This window comes from Lepus europaeus, chromosome 6 (genome assembly GCF_033115175.1).
Source record: "Lepus europaeus isolate LE1 chromosome 6, mLepTim1.pri, whole genome shotgun sequence".
NCBI classification, from domain to species: domain Eukaryota; kingdom Metazoa; phylum Chordata; class Mammalia; order Lagomorpha; family Leporidae; genus Lepus; species Lepus europaeus.
In genome coordinates, this window is record NC_084832.1 from 18,784,412 (window position 1) to 18,802,337 (window position 17,926).

Genomic DNA, 17,926 nt, shown 5'->3' on the forward strand with positions numbered 1-17,926 from the left:
AGCCAAAAATTTGATCCATCACCTGCTGCTTCCCAGAGTGCATAATAAGAAGAAGCTGGAGTTAGTAGCAGAGTCAAGGATCAAACTCAGGGGGCTGAGTTTGTGGTGTAGTGGGTAAAGCCACCGCCTGCAATGCTTGCATCCCATATGGGCATTGGATTGAGTCCTGGCTGCTTCACCCTGTTAATGGAACCGGGAAAGCAGAGAAGATAGTCCAAGTACTTGGGACCCTGAACCAAGCAGGAGACCTGGAAGAAGCTCCTGGCTTTGGTCTGGCCCAGCTCTAGTCATAGCAGCCATTTAGGGAGTGAACCAGTGGATGGAAGATCTCTTTCTGTCTCTCCCTCTCTGTAACTCTTTCAAATAAATAAATCAATCTTAAAACAATTTTTAAAAATGAATCAAACTCAGGAATTCTGATATAGATTACAATTGTCCTAACAAGTGTCTTTTTTTAAAAAGATTTATTTATTTATTTGAAAGAGTTACACAGAGAGGAGAGGCAGAGAGAGAGAGAGGTCTTCCATCCGCTAGTTTACTCCCCAGTTGACTGCAATGGCTGGAGCTGCACTAATCCAAAGCCAGGAGCTTCCTCCAGGCTTTCCCACATGGATGCAGGGGCCCAAGGACTTGGGCCATCTTTTACTGCTTTCTCAGGCCATAGCAGAGAGCTGGATCAGAAGTGGAGCAGCCGGAAACCAAACCAGCACTCATATGAATGTCAGCACTGCAGGTAGCGGCTTTACCTGCTATGCCACAGTGCTGGCACCCCAAGAAGTATCTTAACCACCACACCAAATGCCTACCCTATAATTGCTGTTAATAGGCATTTTCATACAAAAATATATCTTGTGATTAAAAATATTTTAGATCAATGCAAGTGATATTTTAAATGAGATTTGATGGTCATCTATGACCTAATAGACAAAGAAAATAAAGGATGCTCTGATTTTGCTTTGAAAGAGCTGCTATTAACATTAAGAGTTACCATTTAATATGCCTTCAGAGTAGTTCAATTATTTGTGTAATTTATTGCTAAATTTTAGAAAATCTCAGGTTCTATATAAATTCAAATTAGAATAGGTTGCAAATATGTTCTAAGTATTATCAATAACATGATAAAAATGGAAATTAAGCCAGTCCCAAAGAGACAAATATCATTTGTTTTCCCTGATCAGTGACAACTAACTAAGCACCTAAAAGGAAACCTGTTGAAATGAAATGGACACTATGAGAAAGAAAGACTTGATCAGCCCTTGTCATCACTGTTGATGTACAATGTAATACTTTATTCTTTTTAGTATTTTTTTTTTGTTCTAGTACTAGTTGTTGAACTCTGTAATTAACACACAATTATTCTTAGGTGTTTAAATTTTAACTGAAAAGTGATCCCTGTTAAATTTAAGAGTGAGAAAAAGAGAGGGAGGAGATGTACAATTTGGGACATGCTCAATCGGACGTGCCCCAAATGGTGGAGTTAGAAACGTGCCAGGGGATTCCAATACAATCCCATCAAGGTGGCATGTACCAATGCCATCTCCCTAGTCCAAGTGATCATCTTCAGTTCACAATTGATCACACTGATAGGTCTAAGAGTCAAAGGGATCACACAAACAAGACTAATGTCTGCTAATACTAACTGATAGAACCAAAAAGGGAGAGAACGATCTAACATGGGAAGTGGGAGACACAGCAGACTCACAGAATGGCAGGTGTCCTAAATAACACTCTGGCCTCAGAATCAGCCCTTAAGACATTCGGATCTGGCTGAAGAGCCCATGAGAGCATTTTAGGCATGGAAAGCCAAGACACTCTGGAAAAAAAAAAAAAAAAAAAAAAAAGGAGACCTAAATGAAAGATCTCTGTGAGTGAGATCCCAGTGGAAAGAACGGGGCCATCAAAGAAGGAGGTACCTCTCCACTTTGACTATGACCCTGTTGGAATAAGATCGAAGTCGGCAAACCCTAAAGGCTTCCATAGCCTTGGCAACTCATGACTAGGGAGATTACTGATGCCATAAACAAGAGTGTCAAATTGTTAAATCAACAACAGGAGTCACTGTGTACTTACGTCTCATGTGGGATCTGTCCTTAATGTGTTGTCCAATGTGAAGTAATGCTATAACTAATTCTGAAAGAGTATTTTTACACCTTGTGTTTCTGTGTGGGTGCAAACTGATGAAATCTTTACTTAGCATATACTGAATCAATCTTCTGTATATAAAGATAATTGGAAATGAAAAAAAAACTTGGTGTTAAATTGGAAATTGCATAGAAAATTAATCAATTTAAAAAAAATATCATGTAGGATCTCTGTCCTCAATGTGCTGTACATTTGTGATTTAATGCTATAACTAGTACTCCAACAGTATTTTTCACTTTGTGTTACTATGTGAGGGCAAACTGTTGAAATCTTTACTTAACATATACTAAACCGATCTTCTGTATATAGAGAATTGAAAATGAATCTTGATGTGAACGGAAGGGGAGAGGGAGCGGGAAAGGTGAGGGTTGCAGGCGGGAGGGAAGTTATGGGGTGGGGGAAGCCATTGTAATCCCTAAGCTGTACTTTGGAAATTTATATTCATTAAATAAAAGTTTAAAAAAATGATAAAAATGAATATTGATAATACATTTGTTCCCTATTATTATAAACTTGTTCTAATACTTAATTCATTTAAATTGTTTTTATTTGGAATAGTCCATAAGTGGGTGTTCAAAGTAATGCATTTGTACTCTTTCTCATTGCTAGAATCAATTAGCAGTGTTCAGAGATTCATAATGTAATTAACTTCACATAATAGTAAAACTATAATGAATATAATTTAGGTGGTCATAATGAGTTCAGAAAGCCATGAAGTGTCTTGGGTTATTGTTATAAATATAAGTGATCATTTTATAGAACGTGAATAAGTAATGCAAATTGGGCTTTTTGGTTAGTTGAGTCTAAATGAAAAGGTATATACCAGCAAATGAACTCCCACATCCTGCAATGGCATTTTAGTTAGCACCGTTAACCTCTCTGGCTCAGATGCTAGGCTTTCTCAGAAATACTTAATGTGTAGTCACCTATGCATTTGCACAAAGGAGCCTAGGTAGAGCCAGCTCAAGTTTTACCCCATTTGGGGAATGTAAGTTGAGGTGGGGAAACAGCCAAGGATAGGCAATGCCTTGGAGTTGGTCCATCTGAGTTCCCAACAACAGAGTGATGCTGCTTTACCTCTCCAGGGTTCCTTTATACTCTCTAGATCCATGTCCCTTCTCAGAAATGCAAGGACAAAGAAAATCTTGGATTGTTTAAGAACTCTTCAGTAGGAATTTTAAAAACAACAACAACAACAACAACAAATTAAAAAATAAAACAACTCTCCTTTCTTGCAGGCTGGGGAAGTTTCCTTCCTAAGACACAGAACGGAACACGTGGTGAATCGTGTGGGTTCCAGTGAAGCTACCTGGTGCTTGCTCCAACACTGGCTGGAAAAGCCCTAGTTTTAGCTACTTCAGTTCTGTTTATTAAGGAACTTTATGTGGTCTCAATCATTAAAAGAAAGGTATCTATCATTGTGACAACTCCGAACAACAAAGCTTAAAAGGTCTCTGTTCACTTGCTTACTTTCTTCTGATCAAATAATACATTTTTTTCTTAAATATACAAATTCTGTTTCTACACCAACAGTTAAAAATGTATGGATTATCTAATGGTTTATGGCTTATACATCCTGTGTAATTTTGTTCAAATCTCTAACTATTCCTTTTTATTTTTCCTAAATGTAAAGTCAATTAAATTTTATTGAACTCTAATGTTCAATGATTCAAAAAGTACAGTAAGTATTGAATCAAATAAGACAACATCAAAATGGTCTAAGGATCAATTGATCAAAAATTTTACATATGCTATATGTTGACATTACTTAAGATTTTATTAAATCAGAGCATACCAATTTTTTCAGAAATGCTCATTAGTTTGTCCTAAAAAGAAGCTATACTAAATTAATATTAATTTCATAGTATAAAAATGACCCAAGTATAAACCTTTTCTTCTTGAATTCAAGAGTGAAAATAGCATGGCTCTGCTGATACAGGAGTATGATGAAAGGTATTATAGATTGTGAAAGGAGATAGAAAAGAATAGAAAAATCACTGAATTGAAAAATACTAATATGATGAGAAAAGAGAGTGCATTCTAATCATGAGATCTGGATAGGCTATTCATTCATCTTCTTTTGAGGTCAATTATTTTGTTAGACCAAGGAATTAAAGCTAAATTTATTGAATACAGAAAACTGCCTTCAGCAATGAACAGTCAGTAATCAATAATGTGGTCTGTATTTGCAAAGAGCTAGACACACACACACACACACACAGCTGTTTGGTCCTCATCTCTCCAAAGACTACAGCTACGGATGTTTGTCTCTAGGGATGAAAGTTTCGTTTGTCTTTTTCTGAGGATAACATTCCTTAGGCTTTTTCCCTCCCGACTAGGGGATTCTGAACTATTGGGCCTAATGTCTATCTTGAAGGTGAACTGTGAAAATCCAACTTCCTACTCCATTCTGGCCTCACTTATGTGTAAGCTAGTATTCATGATTGAATATAGAAAATAAGTTATCATGTTTAAATAAATGTGGCTCAGGAAACATTTTGCTAGACTGCAAGCTTTAACTTTGGTTGAAGAATGTGCCATTGTCTCAAAAGTGTGCTGTTAGCTTCATTGCTCCTCCAAAGCCAAGTTATTACTCCTTATTCAAGATTATTATATGGTATACTGATCCCATAAGGAAAGCTAATACTTGTTATCAAAACACACTAATGTATCAGCCAATTATGACAAATGCTGCTATCTTAGGGTACATTGATCTTAGACCTTATGAAAATGGGGATCCAGGGAACTGAGACAAAACGAATATCCTCTGAAAATAGGGATGCTCATTTTATTTCAGCATGTCTGTAAACCTCCACCTTTTGAAGGCTAACACTAAACAAAGTACTTTATGAAAATGGCTTCTCTGTAAACCAGAAAAAGACAGATTTAGAAGATAGCTATCAGATCCATTTTGCTGATGAAATATTATGTCCAAACAACAAATGTAAAAAAAAAAAACTGCAATGTAAGAAAAAGCATTCTCACTCTAACCCTTTGTTTAATCAGAGGGGGCAAAGCTCACATTGGTTTAAGGCCTGCAGCCAACAAAAATCCTCATCTGCAAAAAACAGTTTAGCCGCAAGAAATGCTATTTGATTTTTTTTCTTCCCCAATCACAAAATATACATCAAAGGTGGTTGCTTAAGGCTCAGTTATGCTTCATAGGTGCACAACAGAACTTTTCCAGCCTGCATTAGCCTCTGGGAGGATTTTATTCATCTAGAGGGGAGATTTCCACGCAAACATCTGTTTGCTGCGGGGCAGATGGCCTCAAGTCGAGGAATAGTCTTGGAGATAAAAACCACAACTGTTCCAAAAGCAAAAAAAAAAAAAAAAAAAAAAAAAAAAGTCTGTGTGATACTGCCTGATCACTTGGAGAGACCTCTTAAGGGACAAAAATCAGCTCCTAGGAGCCAAGAGGTGCCCCAAGGATATCTATGAGAGACTTCAAATGAAGCCTCCAAATGAATGGATTGAAATGTAAGGTGGGACACAGGGCCAGAGGGAAGCAAGAACAAGAGGGGGAAGTCAGATTAGAGGAGCTTTTAGGAAACCACAGTCTACGCACAACAGCAAAAGCTCCTATTCAAGCCAGACATGTTGTCTTATTACCACTACTGAGAATAAACATTCTGAGATGTTTTCAGCATGGGGTTGGTATTAAGCACCGTAGAGCATCTTTTTCTTCTTCTATTCTCATGTTCTCCACTAAATGAGTTTGGTCATCCCAGCCAATATTTGGCTAAAGAACACCAGAGAGGAGAAGCTGACACAGAAAATAAAATAGTTCTGAAAGCTGACACATCCTCTAACGGTTGAGATTCACAGATACACAATACAGTTGCCACCCTGCTGCACCCTTATGTCTTCATGGTTGAGTAGGAGTATCTTTCCTCATTCAAACACATCTTCCAGCTTTGAAATACATTTTCAGAGCTCCTGTCTGCTTTTAGAAAACTCCTTGCTTACATAACACCCTGAAGTGGCCCCAGGACAATGCTGAGTTAATAAGAAGTATCAGTGGAGGGAGATCCTCAGGACCATCTATCCTCTTCGATGTTGGACTTTCTGGGTGAGAAGACAGGATCCCTAAGTGGCTTTTCCCTTCCTTTTCCCCAAGGGATGAGAGTTGGTAACAATGGATGTTGCTCAGGGTGTCCTTGACACATGCAGTATCATTCCTGTCAAGTCACAGCTTATGTGGTCTTCCAAAGTTGGTCACCACTGCTCTAGGTCACGTGTGACTCATCCTCAGCACTGTTACTACTGTGAGATGCACCATCTTTTCTTGGTGTGCCAGGGGTTGGGGACAGGGTGCTGTCCTGTGCATTGTAAGATACAAGTAGCATCTTTGGTGTCTACCTGGTAGACACTAATGGCACTGCTTTCCCTCAATAGTGATAATCAAAATGTCTCAAGAGACTGTCAAATGTCCTCTTAGGTACAAAATCACTCTCACCACCCACCTTACTCTCACCTGCTGAGAGTTAGCATACAACTGATAAATTCCAGAAGCCTGAAAAGAGGACAGAAAAATATTCTGAGAAAAAGCCAGCACATTCTAGACCTCATCAACCTCATGATTTATTTACAATAAAACCTTGAAGAGCTGTGTCTGGAGTGGAAGGAACAAAATTCACTTTATATTCACAGTAATATTCTTGGTGTGCTGCATGGTACCTGTCACATGGTAGGGTCTTAAAAAGTGGTGAATAGTGAGCGGATAAAGATAGATCGATGCATGTATGCTGAGTATCCACTGAAAAAATATTCTGATTTGATCTGGTGAGCACTCCTCTCAGACAGAGATGACTTTGTGGACTCATCTGAGAGAGAAATGCTAAAAACCACACATCTTCATTGATTTGCCCTTCCCTCATCCTTCAAATTTATACATTCATAAAAAATAGACATTCATTCTTCCATATTCTAAGTTCATGTGCATCTACACATAAAATATACTCGCTTCAGTTCAAAAACATGCTGGTTGTCAAGACTGCTCTGCCGGACCTTGCCTTCCTCTCCAAACTCTGCCTTTCCCAAATACATGGTCTGTCTTCATTAATGCAATGCCCACAATGCCACATTTGGGCTAATTCCCAAAATGCTTGCATTTCACATAGGGTGGTCTCCTACATGGAGCCTTCTTCCTTTCAATAAATAATTTGTCGGATTGAATAAACTCGTTGGAGCTTTGTTCCATTGTTATTGTGTTTGATAAACAAGAATAAGCCATTCTTTATTTCTTCTAATCCAGGTGAAAGAAAAACCCAATTATATAAGGGAAAGAGGGCAAGAATATTTTGAATATACATTTGAATACACATTCTAGTATCTGTTTTTTTAAACTTCATTTGCATTTTTGTGTGATGAGCAGAACTTCAAGAATGCACTTTTTATAATTATGGCACTGAAATTATATAACATTCTATTACAAATAATAGTTTACTCAAAAAAGAGAAAAATCAGAATGTATAATTATTCAGAGATAATGTTACTAAAAGCAAAAATTCATTTGGACTTGGCACTTCTTCCTCTGTTAATCCCTGCTTTCTCTTGCTCTTTATGTATGTTTTCATAGTTTAGTACATTATATGCATCATGATTTGCTCAGTCAATTCTTCCTAGGGTTTGATAGAAGCCTCTATCATTTCTGACTGATCAAGCAAATCATATATATATATATATATATATATATATCCTGTTTGAGGGATTATTGTAACCAATTACTGTCCCTCGAGTAACTGTTGTCCCTTTCCCTGTGCAAAGGAACTAATTGAAGATAAAAATGACATGCAATAAAATAAATTCACTATTCCATGTGTTTATGTTATATTCTAGGAGAAAAGTAAAGGCATCAACTTTTAAAAGTTTTTTAATTTATTTGAAAGGGAGAGAGAGATAGTATTAGTGCTTCCATTCACTTTTTCACCTCCAAATATCTACAATATACTGAAATATAATAATAGGATGCCTGTAATTGGCTTCGACATAGTTAGAAGAAAGGGTGAAAAATTAATTGGAAGAAAAGATCATAGGTAAAACAAGATAGATCATGAGTTAATAATTGTTGAATCCAGGTGACACATAAGATTGGTTATTCTTTTATCTCTACTATGCAAGTTTGAAGTGTTTCATAATGAAAAGTTAAAGAATAAATTGTTTAAATGTAAAAAATAAATAAAAATATGGTAGAGTGGCTTTGTGGCTTATCTTAAGTCAAACTATCTCTTTATGATTTGAATAACAAATGAGAGGTATTATAAAGTGCTAAGATAGTAGATAAAACCATATTTAAAAATAAATGTTGAAATGCATTGTAAAGTCATATAAAATACTCATATAAATAATTTGCATGTGTGATTTTCCCCTAAAACCATTTACTTGATGGAGATAACTGACAAGTAGTACATATTCAAATGTCCAGGGTTGGTGCATTTTCCTCACGGGGCGGGATCCACTGTAAGCAAGCCAATCAGAGTAGGGATCTTACCTTCAGTGTACAGACCAGTGACTGGTCCATAAAAGGATCCTAAAAGTATCTAAACAGAAATGTGTACCTCATCTTATGAAATATGCACATATAAATAATATTTTATATATCCTTCATTTTATAATAAATACATTATCAATAATTATACCCTTAGGTAAATATGTTCCCATATTCATGCAAAGTTATATTTATAAACAAATCATATTTTCATATCCTGGCAATATCATACTTAAGTAAAGAATATAGTATTTAGGTCTTGTAACACTGGCAAAACAGCTTTATATTACTTATCCTTTAAGGAGATATGAGTGTCTTTAAAATAACAAATACCCAGTTTATTTGTTCCAAGCAAGGAGATTCATAAAAAGGGGCCCTCATCTCTGTTTAAGCAATCTCAATGTGAAATCAATAAGAGGCATAGAGGAATGGCAAGAATGTTGATCACACAGTTCCTCTCCTGTGACAAGTGAATGTCCAAGAGGAATGCAAAAAGTCTCTGCTTCTGTTTCCAAAGGGAAGTTCTAATAAAGGATAGTATGTACAGCTGACCATTGTGATTCAAATGACAACATCACAGGAGACCTTAGGCAGTATCCTGATGTCCCAGGTCTCAGATTTAGAAGACTTAGATAGCTTCAGTTACTTTAAACTTCTGTAAGATTGGCCTAATAAATCCCTGCGGAATTTTAGAAAGAGAATATCTCATAACAACCTGGCATAGAAAATAGTGCCAAAATGAAAATGCAAAGAAAAAAAAATCACACTTCGCTCTGAAGTAGGCAGGCATACATGTTAAAATTGATCAGATTTGTGAACTGGAAGACCACGGCTTTGCCATGCCCCTGTGTGACCTCATGCCCCTACCTGATACCTTTGCCACGCCCCTGAGTGGCCTCATTCCCCTACCTGGCCACACCTGGGTGCCCACCAGCCAATCAGGTTAATTAACCACTCCCCTTTGGAAGTGGGTTAAAGGCTGGGACACAGTGTGCCCGGTCTGCTCTTCTTCCCTGGCCTCTTGCCAGGACAGGGCTTGCTGTAGCCCTGCGCCTCCAGAGCACATGGCCGGAAGGCATGCATCTTTCTTACTAAATAAAATCTTAAAACGTATCATGCTGCCTCATTTATTGTGCTGGTATTTAGAATTCTTCTCTAAATATTAGGCAAGAACCCTCTTGGGCTTATTAATATCAGGGATTTAGTAATAAGCCCGTGGTGAAATCGTGAGGCACCCCAAATTCTGGTAGCACATGTGGCACCCTGGATAGTATTTCTAGGGAACTTTAAGGGGCCACATTTTAGTGTAGATTTTAGGGGGTCTTGTCTGATTTCAGCTCCAATGCTAGTCTAAAAAAATCCATATTTTGATGATTTCTTTTAAAATGTTTGTTACATGATAGTAAATGAAAATAAAAAAACTATCCTTTAACAGCTTACAAAAATGATCAAAGTCCCTACAACAAAATGCAATGCTTACTCCAAATTTGGAAAATTCTAACTGTATTTGCTGTTAAAATACTATAGTACATAATTCAGAAGTTGCATAGCATACTAACCTAAAGATAACTTTTGTGATATTATTTCCATGTGTGTTGGAAACTTTTTTATAAAGTAGACATAAATAAGTTGAAACATATAATATCTGGGGAAATACTTCTAACTAGTAAATTAGAAATTAAAGGATCAAATAATACATTTTAATAACAATGCAATAATTCATTATTAAATGGATTAATAATATAATAATGCATTGTAAGACATTACTCAATTCAATTAGACAACATCGTTTTATATTTTTCCCAATTTATCTAATTGACCTGATCAGATTTCACAAGGTTAAATTTTCTCTATACTTAGTGATACTTTAAACACATTAGATTGATAAATGTTTTATTGCTTGGTAGGTTATTTTGTCCCAGTGAGCCTCAATGATATCTTTTAAAGTAAGAAAGACTGTTTAAGCCATTTATGTTCTTGAGAAGGTATAGATAAACTATTAATTTCCAGAATCATGCATTATGGTTGCTGCCAAAAGCAAATGATTTTGAGCCCATAGACTACATGTCTATCTTGCCCCAAGCCTGCACGTGAAATTAAAAACTGAGAAACTCAGCTGGCGCCGTGGCTCAACAGGCTAATCCTCTGCCTAGTGCTGCCGGCACACCGGGTTCTAGTCCCGGTCGGGGCGCTGGATTCTGTCCTGGTTGCCCCTCTTCCAGGCCAGCTCTCTGCTATGGCCTGGGAGTGCAGTGGAGGATGGCCCAAGTGCTTGGGCCCTGCACCCCATGGGAGACCAGGAGAAGCACCTGGCTCCTGGCATCGAATCAGCGCAGTGCGCCGGCCGCAGCGCGCCAGCCGCGGCGGCCATTGGAGGGTGAACCAACGGCAAAGGAAGACCTTTCTCTCTGTCTGTCTGTCTCTCACTGTCCACTCTGCCTGTCCAAAAAAAAAAAAAAAAAAAAAAAATGAACTGCCAGAGTTTCTCAGTTTTTTTTGTTTTTTTGTTTTTTTGTTTTTGTTTTGTTTTGTTTTGTTTTGTTTTGACAGGCAGGTTGGACAGTGAGAGAGAGAGAGAAAGGTCTTCCTTTGCCGTTGGTTCACCCTCCAATGGCCACTGCGGCCGGCGCACTGTGGCCGGTGCATCGCGCTGATTCGATGCCAGGAGCCAGGTGCTTCTCCTGGTCTCCCATGGGGTGCAGGGCCCAAGCACTTGGGCCATCCTTCACTGCACTCCCTGGCCACAGCAGAGAGCTGGCCTGGAAGAGGAGCAATCGGGACAGAATCTGGAGCCCTGACTGGGACTAGAACCCGGTGTGCCGGCACCACAGGCGGAGGATTAGCCTATTGAGCCGCAGCGCTGGGTGGCAGTTCACTTTTACCATGGCAGAGCCTCTTGACTCTGGCCTACACACCAGGCCTGATATGCCTTGCCCATACCCTATTTCAGTATTTCTTTCAAAAATGTTAACCAGAAGGTGGGAAGCTTGTTTAGTGCATCATCCAGCTAATGTGTGGAAACCTATTAAAATTTAAAGTCATTTCCAACTTTCTTTTTCTCAACTGAAAGAAACATTAAGTTTCCAAATTAGGATGGTAATTATATATATGATACATATTACTCTGTTCACAAATTCAGCTCTTTCCCCAGTTCTCCTTGCTTCAATATCCAAACATTTATTGGATTAAAAGGGTGGATAGACCCCCTTTCAACACCAAACTACCATGAGTGAACTCTGGGATTTGGGGTCAAGGCCAGTTTGTAGGTGAAAGACAGGTGTAAGAACCTGGGGGCTATTGGATCTACAGGTTGTGTACAGTCTAAACAGAGTGAGGAGAAACAGCCAAACATAACCTTACTTCCTCCTCCTTACTTGAGATCATTCAATGGCTTTCAACCTAGGCTTCTCCTTAAAGTCATTTCTAAAAAATCTGGCATGCTGAGGCAAGATTCCAGAGTAATTAAGTCATTATCTCTGACGGTGGGATCCAGAAATGAGTGGAGATTCCAGCTCTTGGGTAATCCCAATGGACAGCTAATATTGAGACTCCCTGTAGCTCCTCTTTGTTCTCCAACACTTTCATGTCAGTCAGCCCATAGTGGTGGTTATTTGGGCCGAAGAAGGAGGAACAATTATGGAGGAGTCACACTATACCTAGGAAAGCCCTCATTCTCTTTCTCCCCTCCTGTCTTCCCACCCAGGAGACATTCAGTCCTCTGGCCTTGGAAAGGCAGAACTACAAGGATCAAAGAATATCAAGAGTATGTGATGAGCACTGTCATTGTTCCTTGGGGACAAAAGTGTGCACATCTCTATTCTTTGTCTCTTTTTCCTTTGCCAAAACCTGATATTCTCCCAAGTCACACTCTGCCTTCATTGGCTAGATTGACGGGCTTGTCCCATGAGGAGGGGGAAGGCGGGTTGAGTGATGGATAGGAAGAGAAAGGAATAATGCTTGGCAATCTCCCAGCTAATTAATGCCCATGAGAAAAATGAACACCACTACAGCCCAGCATTTAAGCACATAACACACAGTAGCTCAATGAACAGGGAAAAGACAAGTTTTGAAGGTACAATTATACATGAGCATTTTTATGGACATATTATATTGTAAGTTTTTGAAAGTTTATTTAAAATGCTTATTTGTGTATTTGAAAGGTAGAATTTCTGAGAGAGAGAGAGAGGGAGAGCGAGCAAGCAAGCATGCGGGAGAGTGCTTCCATTCACTCTTTTACTCTTCAAATGGTCAGGGCTGGGCCAGGTCAAAGCCAGGAACCTAGAAATTCATCTGGGTCTCCCACATGGATGGCCAGGGCCCAACTTCTTGGGCCATCTTGTGCTGTTTTCCCAGGGACATTAGCAGGATGCTGAATCAGTAGAGGACTCATAAGGGATGCTGATATTGCAGGCAGTGGCTTAATTCACTGTGCCACCGTGTCAGCCCCATATATCTTAATTTAAAGCTGAAGCTATAAGTTATGGCCTCTCTGATCCATCAAAAGTTGGCAATAAGAAAGCAGCTGAGAAGTCCCAGAATGGAATGGCTATTATGCTCATAAGTGTCTCAATGATAAAAAAACATTAAGTAGAAAGTTGCAAGAATTTTAAAAAGTTGAATGATAATATATTCTACTATACCTCATCTTCTTAAAGCACTTTTAAACTATTTGTATTCATATTTTTCAGTGTTAATTTATTTGATATCTATTATTATAGCATTTTAAAATAAATGTTAACATGCAAGATGCTTCAGGAGACATGCATTAATAAAAATAGTTCAATTAAAAAGATATGGTCAGTGCCAACTATGTTACAGTGAGTTAAGTCACCACTTGCTATGCTGGCATCCCATATTGAAGTACCAGTTGGAGTCCTGGCCACTGTGCTTCTGTACAGATTTCTGGTAATGCACCTAGGAAGGTAATGGAAAATGGCCCAAGTATTTGGGCTCCTGACACCCTGACAGGATAGCATGGAGTTGCTCACTTTGGCCTGGCCCAGACCTGGTTATTACAGTCATCTGGGGAATGAACCAATGGAAGGAAGATCCGTCTTTCTCTCCCTTTCTCTTTCTCTGTCACTGGGCCTCTCCAATAAATTAACACATCTTTTTAACAACAGACAAAAAATAAAAAGATGTGGTTAGGGACAGTCATTTGGTATATGGGCTAAGCTGCCAGCTAAGCTGCCAGTTAGATGCTGATACCCAGTATCAATGTGCCTAGATTGAATGCCTGCCTCCTGCTACTGATTTCAGCTTCCTGTTGATGTGGCCCCTGGAGAGCATCAGGAATAGCCCAGATGTTTGCATTTCTGTCACCCACATGGAAGACATGGACTTAGTTACCACCTTCTGGGTTTGGCCCTGGCCAAAGACCATTGTAGGCATTAGGAAAGTTGGCCAGTGGATGGCAACTTTCTCCATCCCGCCCTCCCTCCAATAAATTTTTAACAAAAGGTTAAAGATTTTTGCAGAGTCATCCATCAATATTAATATTAACCATAACTAATAATTTAAAATCTCTACTAGAAGGATACATTACCTACAGTCACCCTACCATACAAGAGAACATGAGAACTTAATGCCACTATTCACCTGTAACTTAGTACTCACTAACTGTTCCATATTCATTCCTCCCCTTATTCTCTCCAGGCTCTGGTAAGCATTATTCTACTATGGAAGTCAATAATATTATTTTATTTTTTACCCCACAGGAGTAAGATCATGTGGCTTTTGCCTTTCTGTGCCTAGATGGCCTATATAACTCAACATAAAATCTTCCATTTCTGTTTATGGTTTAACAAGTAACAGGACTTCATCTTTTTATGGATGAATTATATTCCATTCTATATATATTTTTGCAAACTATACAAGTGATGAGACTACTCTCCAGTATATTTGTGTGTAAGAAAATCAAACTCAATAGCAAAAAAAGAAAATCTCATAACCCAACTAATAAATAAACAATAGACCTCATTAGATCTAAGTAGACTTTTTTCAAAGAAAGACTTATAAATGACTGACAGGTATATGAAAACAAATTCAATTTATGCTCAGTAGTCATCAGGGGAATACAAATCAAACGTGGAAATACAAATCAAAACCACAGTGAGATTTCACCTCACTTTAGTAAAATGGGTATTATTAAAAAGACAAAAGACAATAATACTGTCCAAGATGTGGAGAAAAAGAGAACCCATAGACATTGTTGGTGGGAATGAAAATTTGCACAGTGTTTATAGAAAATGGTAAAGAGCTTCCTCCAAAAACTTAAAAATGGAACTACTGACCCAGTAAACCAATCAGGGTATCTATCCAAGATGAATTGAGTCCCTATCTTTAACATTCACACTTCCATGTTCATTGTAGCATTATTCATAATAGCCAAGAAATAGATAAAACATAAGCATCCATCAACTGATAAATTTTTTAAATGTGTCATATACATAACACTTTTTAAAGAAAAAGCTAATCCTAAGGATAAACTATAAGTTAACTACTATTTGAAGGGTTTCTTATTTATTAACTAATTTATTCTTGTCAACAAGACTAAGAGGAAGTTATTATTTTATACACTTTTATCATCTTGGAAAATAGAGGCACAAAAAATTAAGTAATTCTCAAGACACATAAACCAAAAGTTAATGCAACAGGAATTAAAACCCAGGCAGTCTGAGGGCCAGTGTCTTGGCAAAGCAGGTTAAGCTGCAGTTTATGATGCCAGCATTCCATATGAAAGCCAAACTGAGCCCCAGCTGCTCTACCTCCATTCCAACTCTCTGGGAATGTGCCTAGGGAAGCAGTGGTTGTTGACGCAAGGGCTTGGTTCCCTATCACTTGTATGGGCCACTTGTATGGAATTCCCAGCTCCTGGCTTCGACCTGGTCCAGTTCTGACTGTTTTGGTCATTGGGGAGTTAACCAGTAGATGCAAGATCTCTTTCTCTCTCTCTCACTCTCACACACTCTCTTGCTCTTACACACACATATGCACTCTCTCTCTCTCACACTGTAAATCTGCATTTTAAACAAATAAATGCATCTTAAAGAAAAAAAAGACAGTCTGGCTTCAGGTACATTGCCTACAAGTGCAGACACAAATCTTCTAAAGACTGGAGCTGATGTAATTTAAAGGGCCTACTTTAACAAATACAATGCACTTCTACAAACACAATTTTAGGCCTTGGAAAGGGCCTAGTCAAGTGAAGATCCCTGCAATAAAAGCTCCATAGAATCACAGAAAATCCACCTTAAATGTGCTCCTTAAAGGAGCTAGAATACAGGATTTTTTTTAATAAACATATAATGGGAAGTCTAAGAATTAAGACCAAAAATAAAAAAGAAAGAAAGCAGAAAATAAACAAGAAATTTATCCCCAAATCACAGAATATCTGCAAAGCAGCAGGGAATGGAACGTGTGTCTCTTCGCTCTAAATTCAACAGTTCCATGCTGATTAGTAAAAAGGACTTAATTAATAAATATAAGAAATAAATAGTAGTTTCTAAGGCACAGCATGCTGGCAATAAAATAATAGTCCCATAAGGTTAGAACATCTGCAATTTTTGTATTTTAATGAATGCTTTTAAAAACACAGATAATTTCTATTTATTTTTGGATAGAGAAAGGGTTTCACAAATTGATGTAATCAGTAGCCAATAGAATTCCAGAATTCATTATTAAAGTTGTCAGCCAAAATTAAAGGAAAAAGAACACCAATGTTAGATTTAAATGATTCCACAAATTCAAAGTTGTTGCTCATTGTCTCTAAAGAGCATTTGGTGGGGATTTGATGAATGAGATGATTAATTGTGTAATTCTAAGAGCTGTTTCTATAAACAATTAGAGAATAACAACAACCACAGTAAATAAAATCAAAGCATCTCTCAACTACCTCTGTCACATTCCATATACTTCAGCTTGTTGCACAAGACTTAGAAGAGGCATAGCCAAGCAAGTCATGTCTATGAATCACTTCATTCAACAACAGATGAATATCAGCCTTGCCTGGCATAATAGATGTCTTAACCCCAAAAGTAATCAGTATGTTTTTGACGAATTCAAAAAAGCCAGATATCTTGGTGTATGAATGAGACTTAAAGCATTATTATGTAAGACTCAAATGCAAATTAATGTTAATTTAGTGTTGATCTATATTTGTTTATCATTGATTAAATACTTTGCCAGTCACTTACAAGATACCAAGAAAAATATCACAGGCTTTAATCTCATACCGTATGATGGCTATTTTATAAGATCAATAATTTGGGGGACCATAGAATCAGAATTTTTCAACATTTGATGAACTATCAAATACTGAGTGCCAATATATTTTTTTGAAATTTTACAGTGTCATATTTTAAGTTTACAACTAAGTTTCAAATTACTTTTATTTCAATTTCTTAATTGTATATATAAGTAAAAAACCTCCCAAAAAGGACATGCAATTGAATATTTTTAAAAAATTAGCCATGCCATTGGTTTGTCACTTTACTCCATGTTTATATTTGATGTTTACTCCATGTTTTATATTTGTTTGTTCTATCAATCATGTATTCTAGAAAGATGTTATCCCCCCCACCCCTGGTATGTGTCGTAAAATCCATCCAAAACCAATCAGCATGGTTTCCAAGAATGTATCTACATATTGGAAATTGGTTATCTTTGCTGAAATGAGGCTTAAGACAACTCTGTTTAGCGGTGTGGGAGAAGATTATTTAAAAAGTTCAGCAAAGTTTTCTCAAACAGCGTCTTTTGTTTTTGGTTTTACCTTGCTTCAAATACCCTAACCTGGAAATAGGTAGCTGATGTTGTAGTTGTGACTGTGTCCAAGCCCATTTCCCCCCTCTTTGTGAACGCTGATAGTAATGAATCTCCTTCTTCCAGCTCCAACTACTGCGTCCAGTTATCATCAAGAGCAGACATCAACCAGCACTCTAATCTTGCTCAGATGGATAGAATACTAACCTTTCACAAGATTAGAGACACAAGGTGCTCTGAAGATAATAAAATTCAAATAGGTTGATTTCAAAGGGCAACCCAATCTCACTTTTGTTCATGGGTCACTTGACAGATCATTTGCCAATGTAGTTTCTATGTCTTTTCAAGCCAGGTTCTGGTTCAGTGTGCCAGAGATGTCAAATTATAGGGGCCCCCAAAGCCTACAGTTCCAAAGTGGGACCAGGAAAAGTTTGGAATATTATTATTTTATGACATGTAAAAATAACTCTATTGGCCAGTAAATCTAATTTTCTTTAAACTATACCTAATGTACATTAAAGGTAAATCACCACT

The 17,926-nt window shown here is 37.7% G+C and overlaps 1 protein-coding gene across 1 annotated transcript in view; it reads right to left on the reverse strand.

Annotated features, from left to right (window-relative positions):
• Positions 1-17,926, reverse strand: part of GPC6 (glypican 6) — a 1,223,803-nt gene that overhangs the window by 615,821 nt on the left and 590,056 nt on the right. The gene's annotated exons all lie outside the window — the stretch shown is intronic.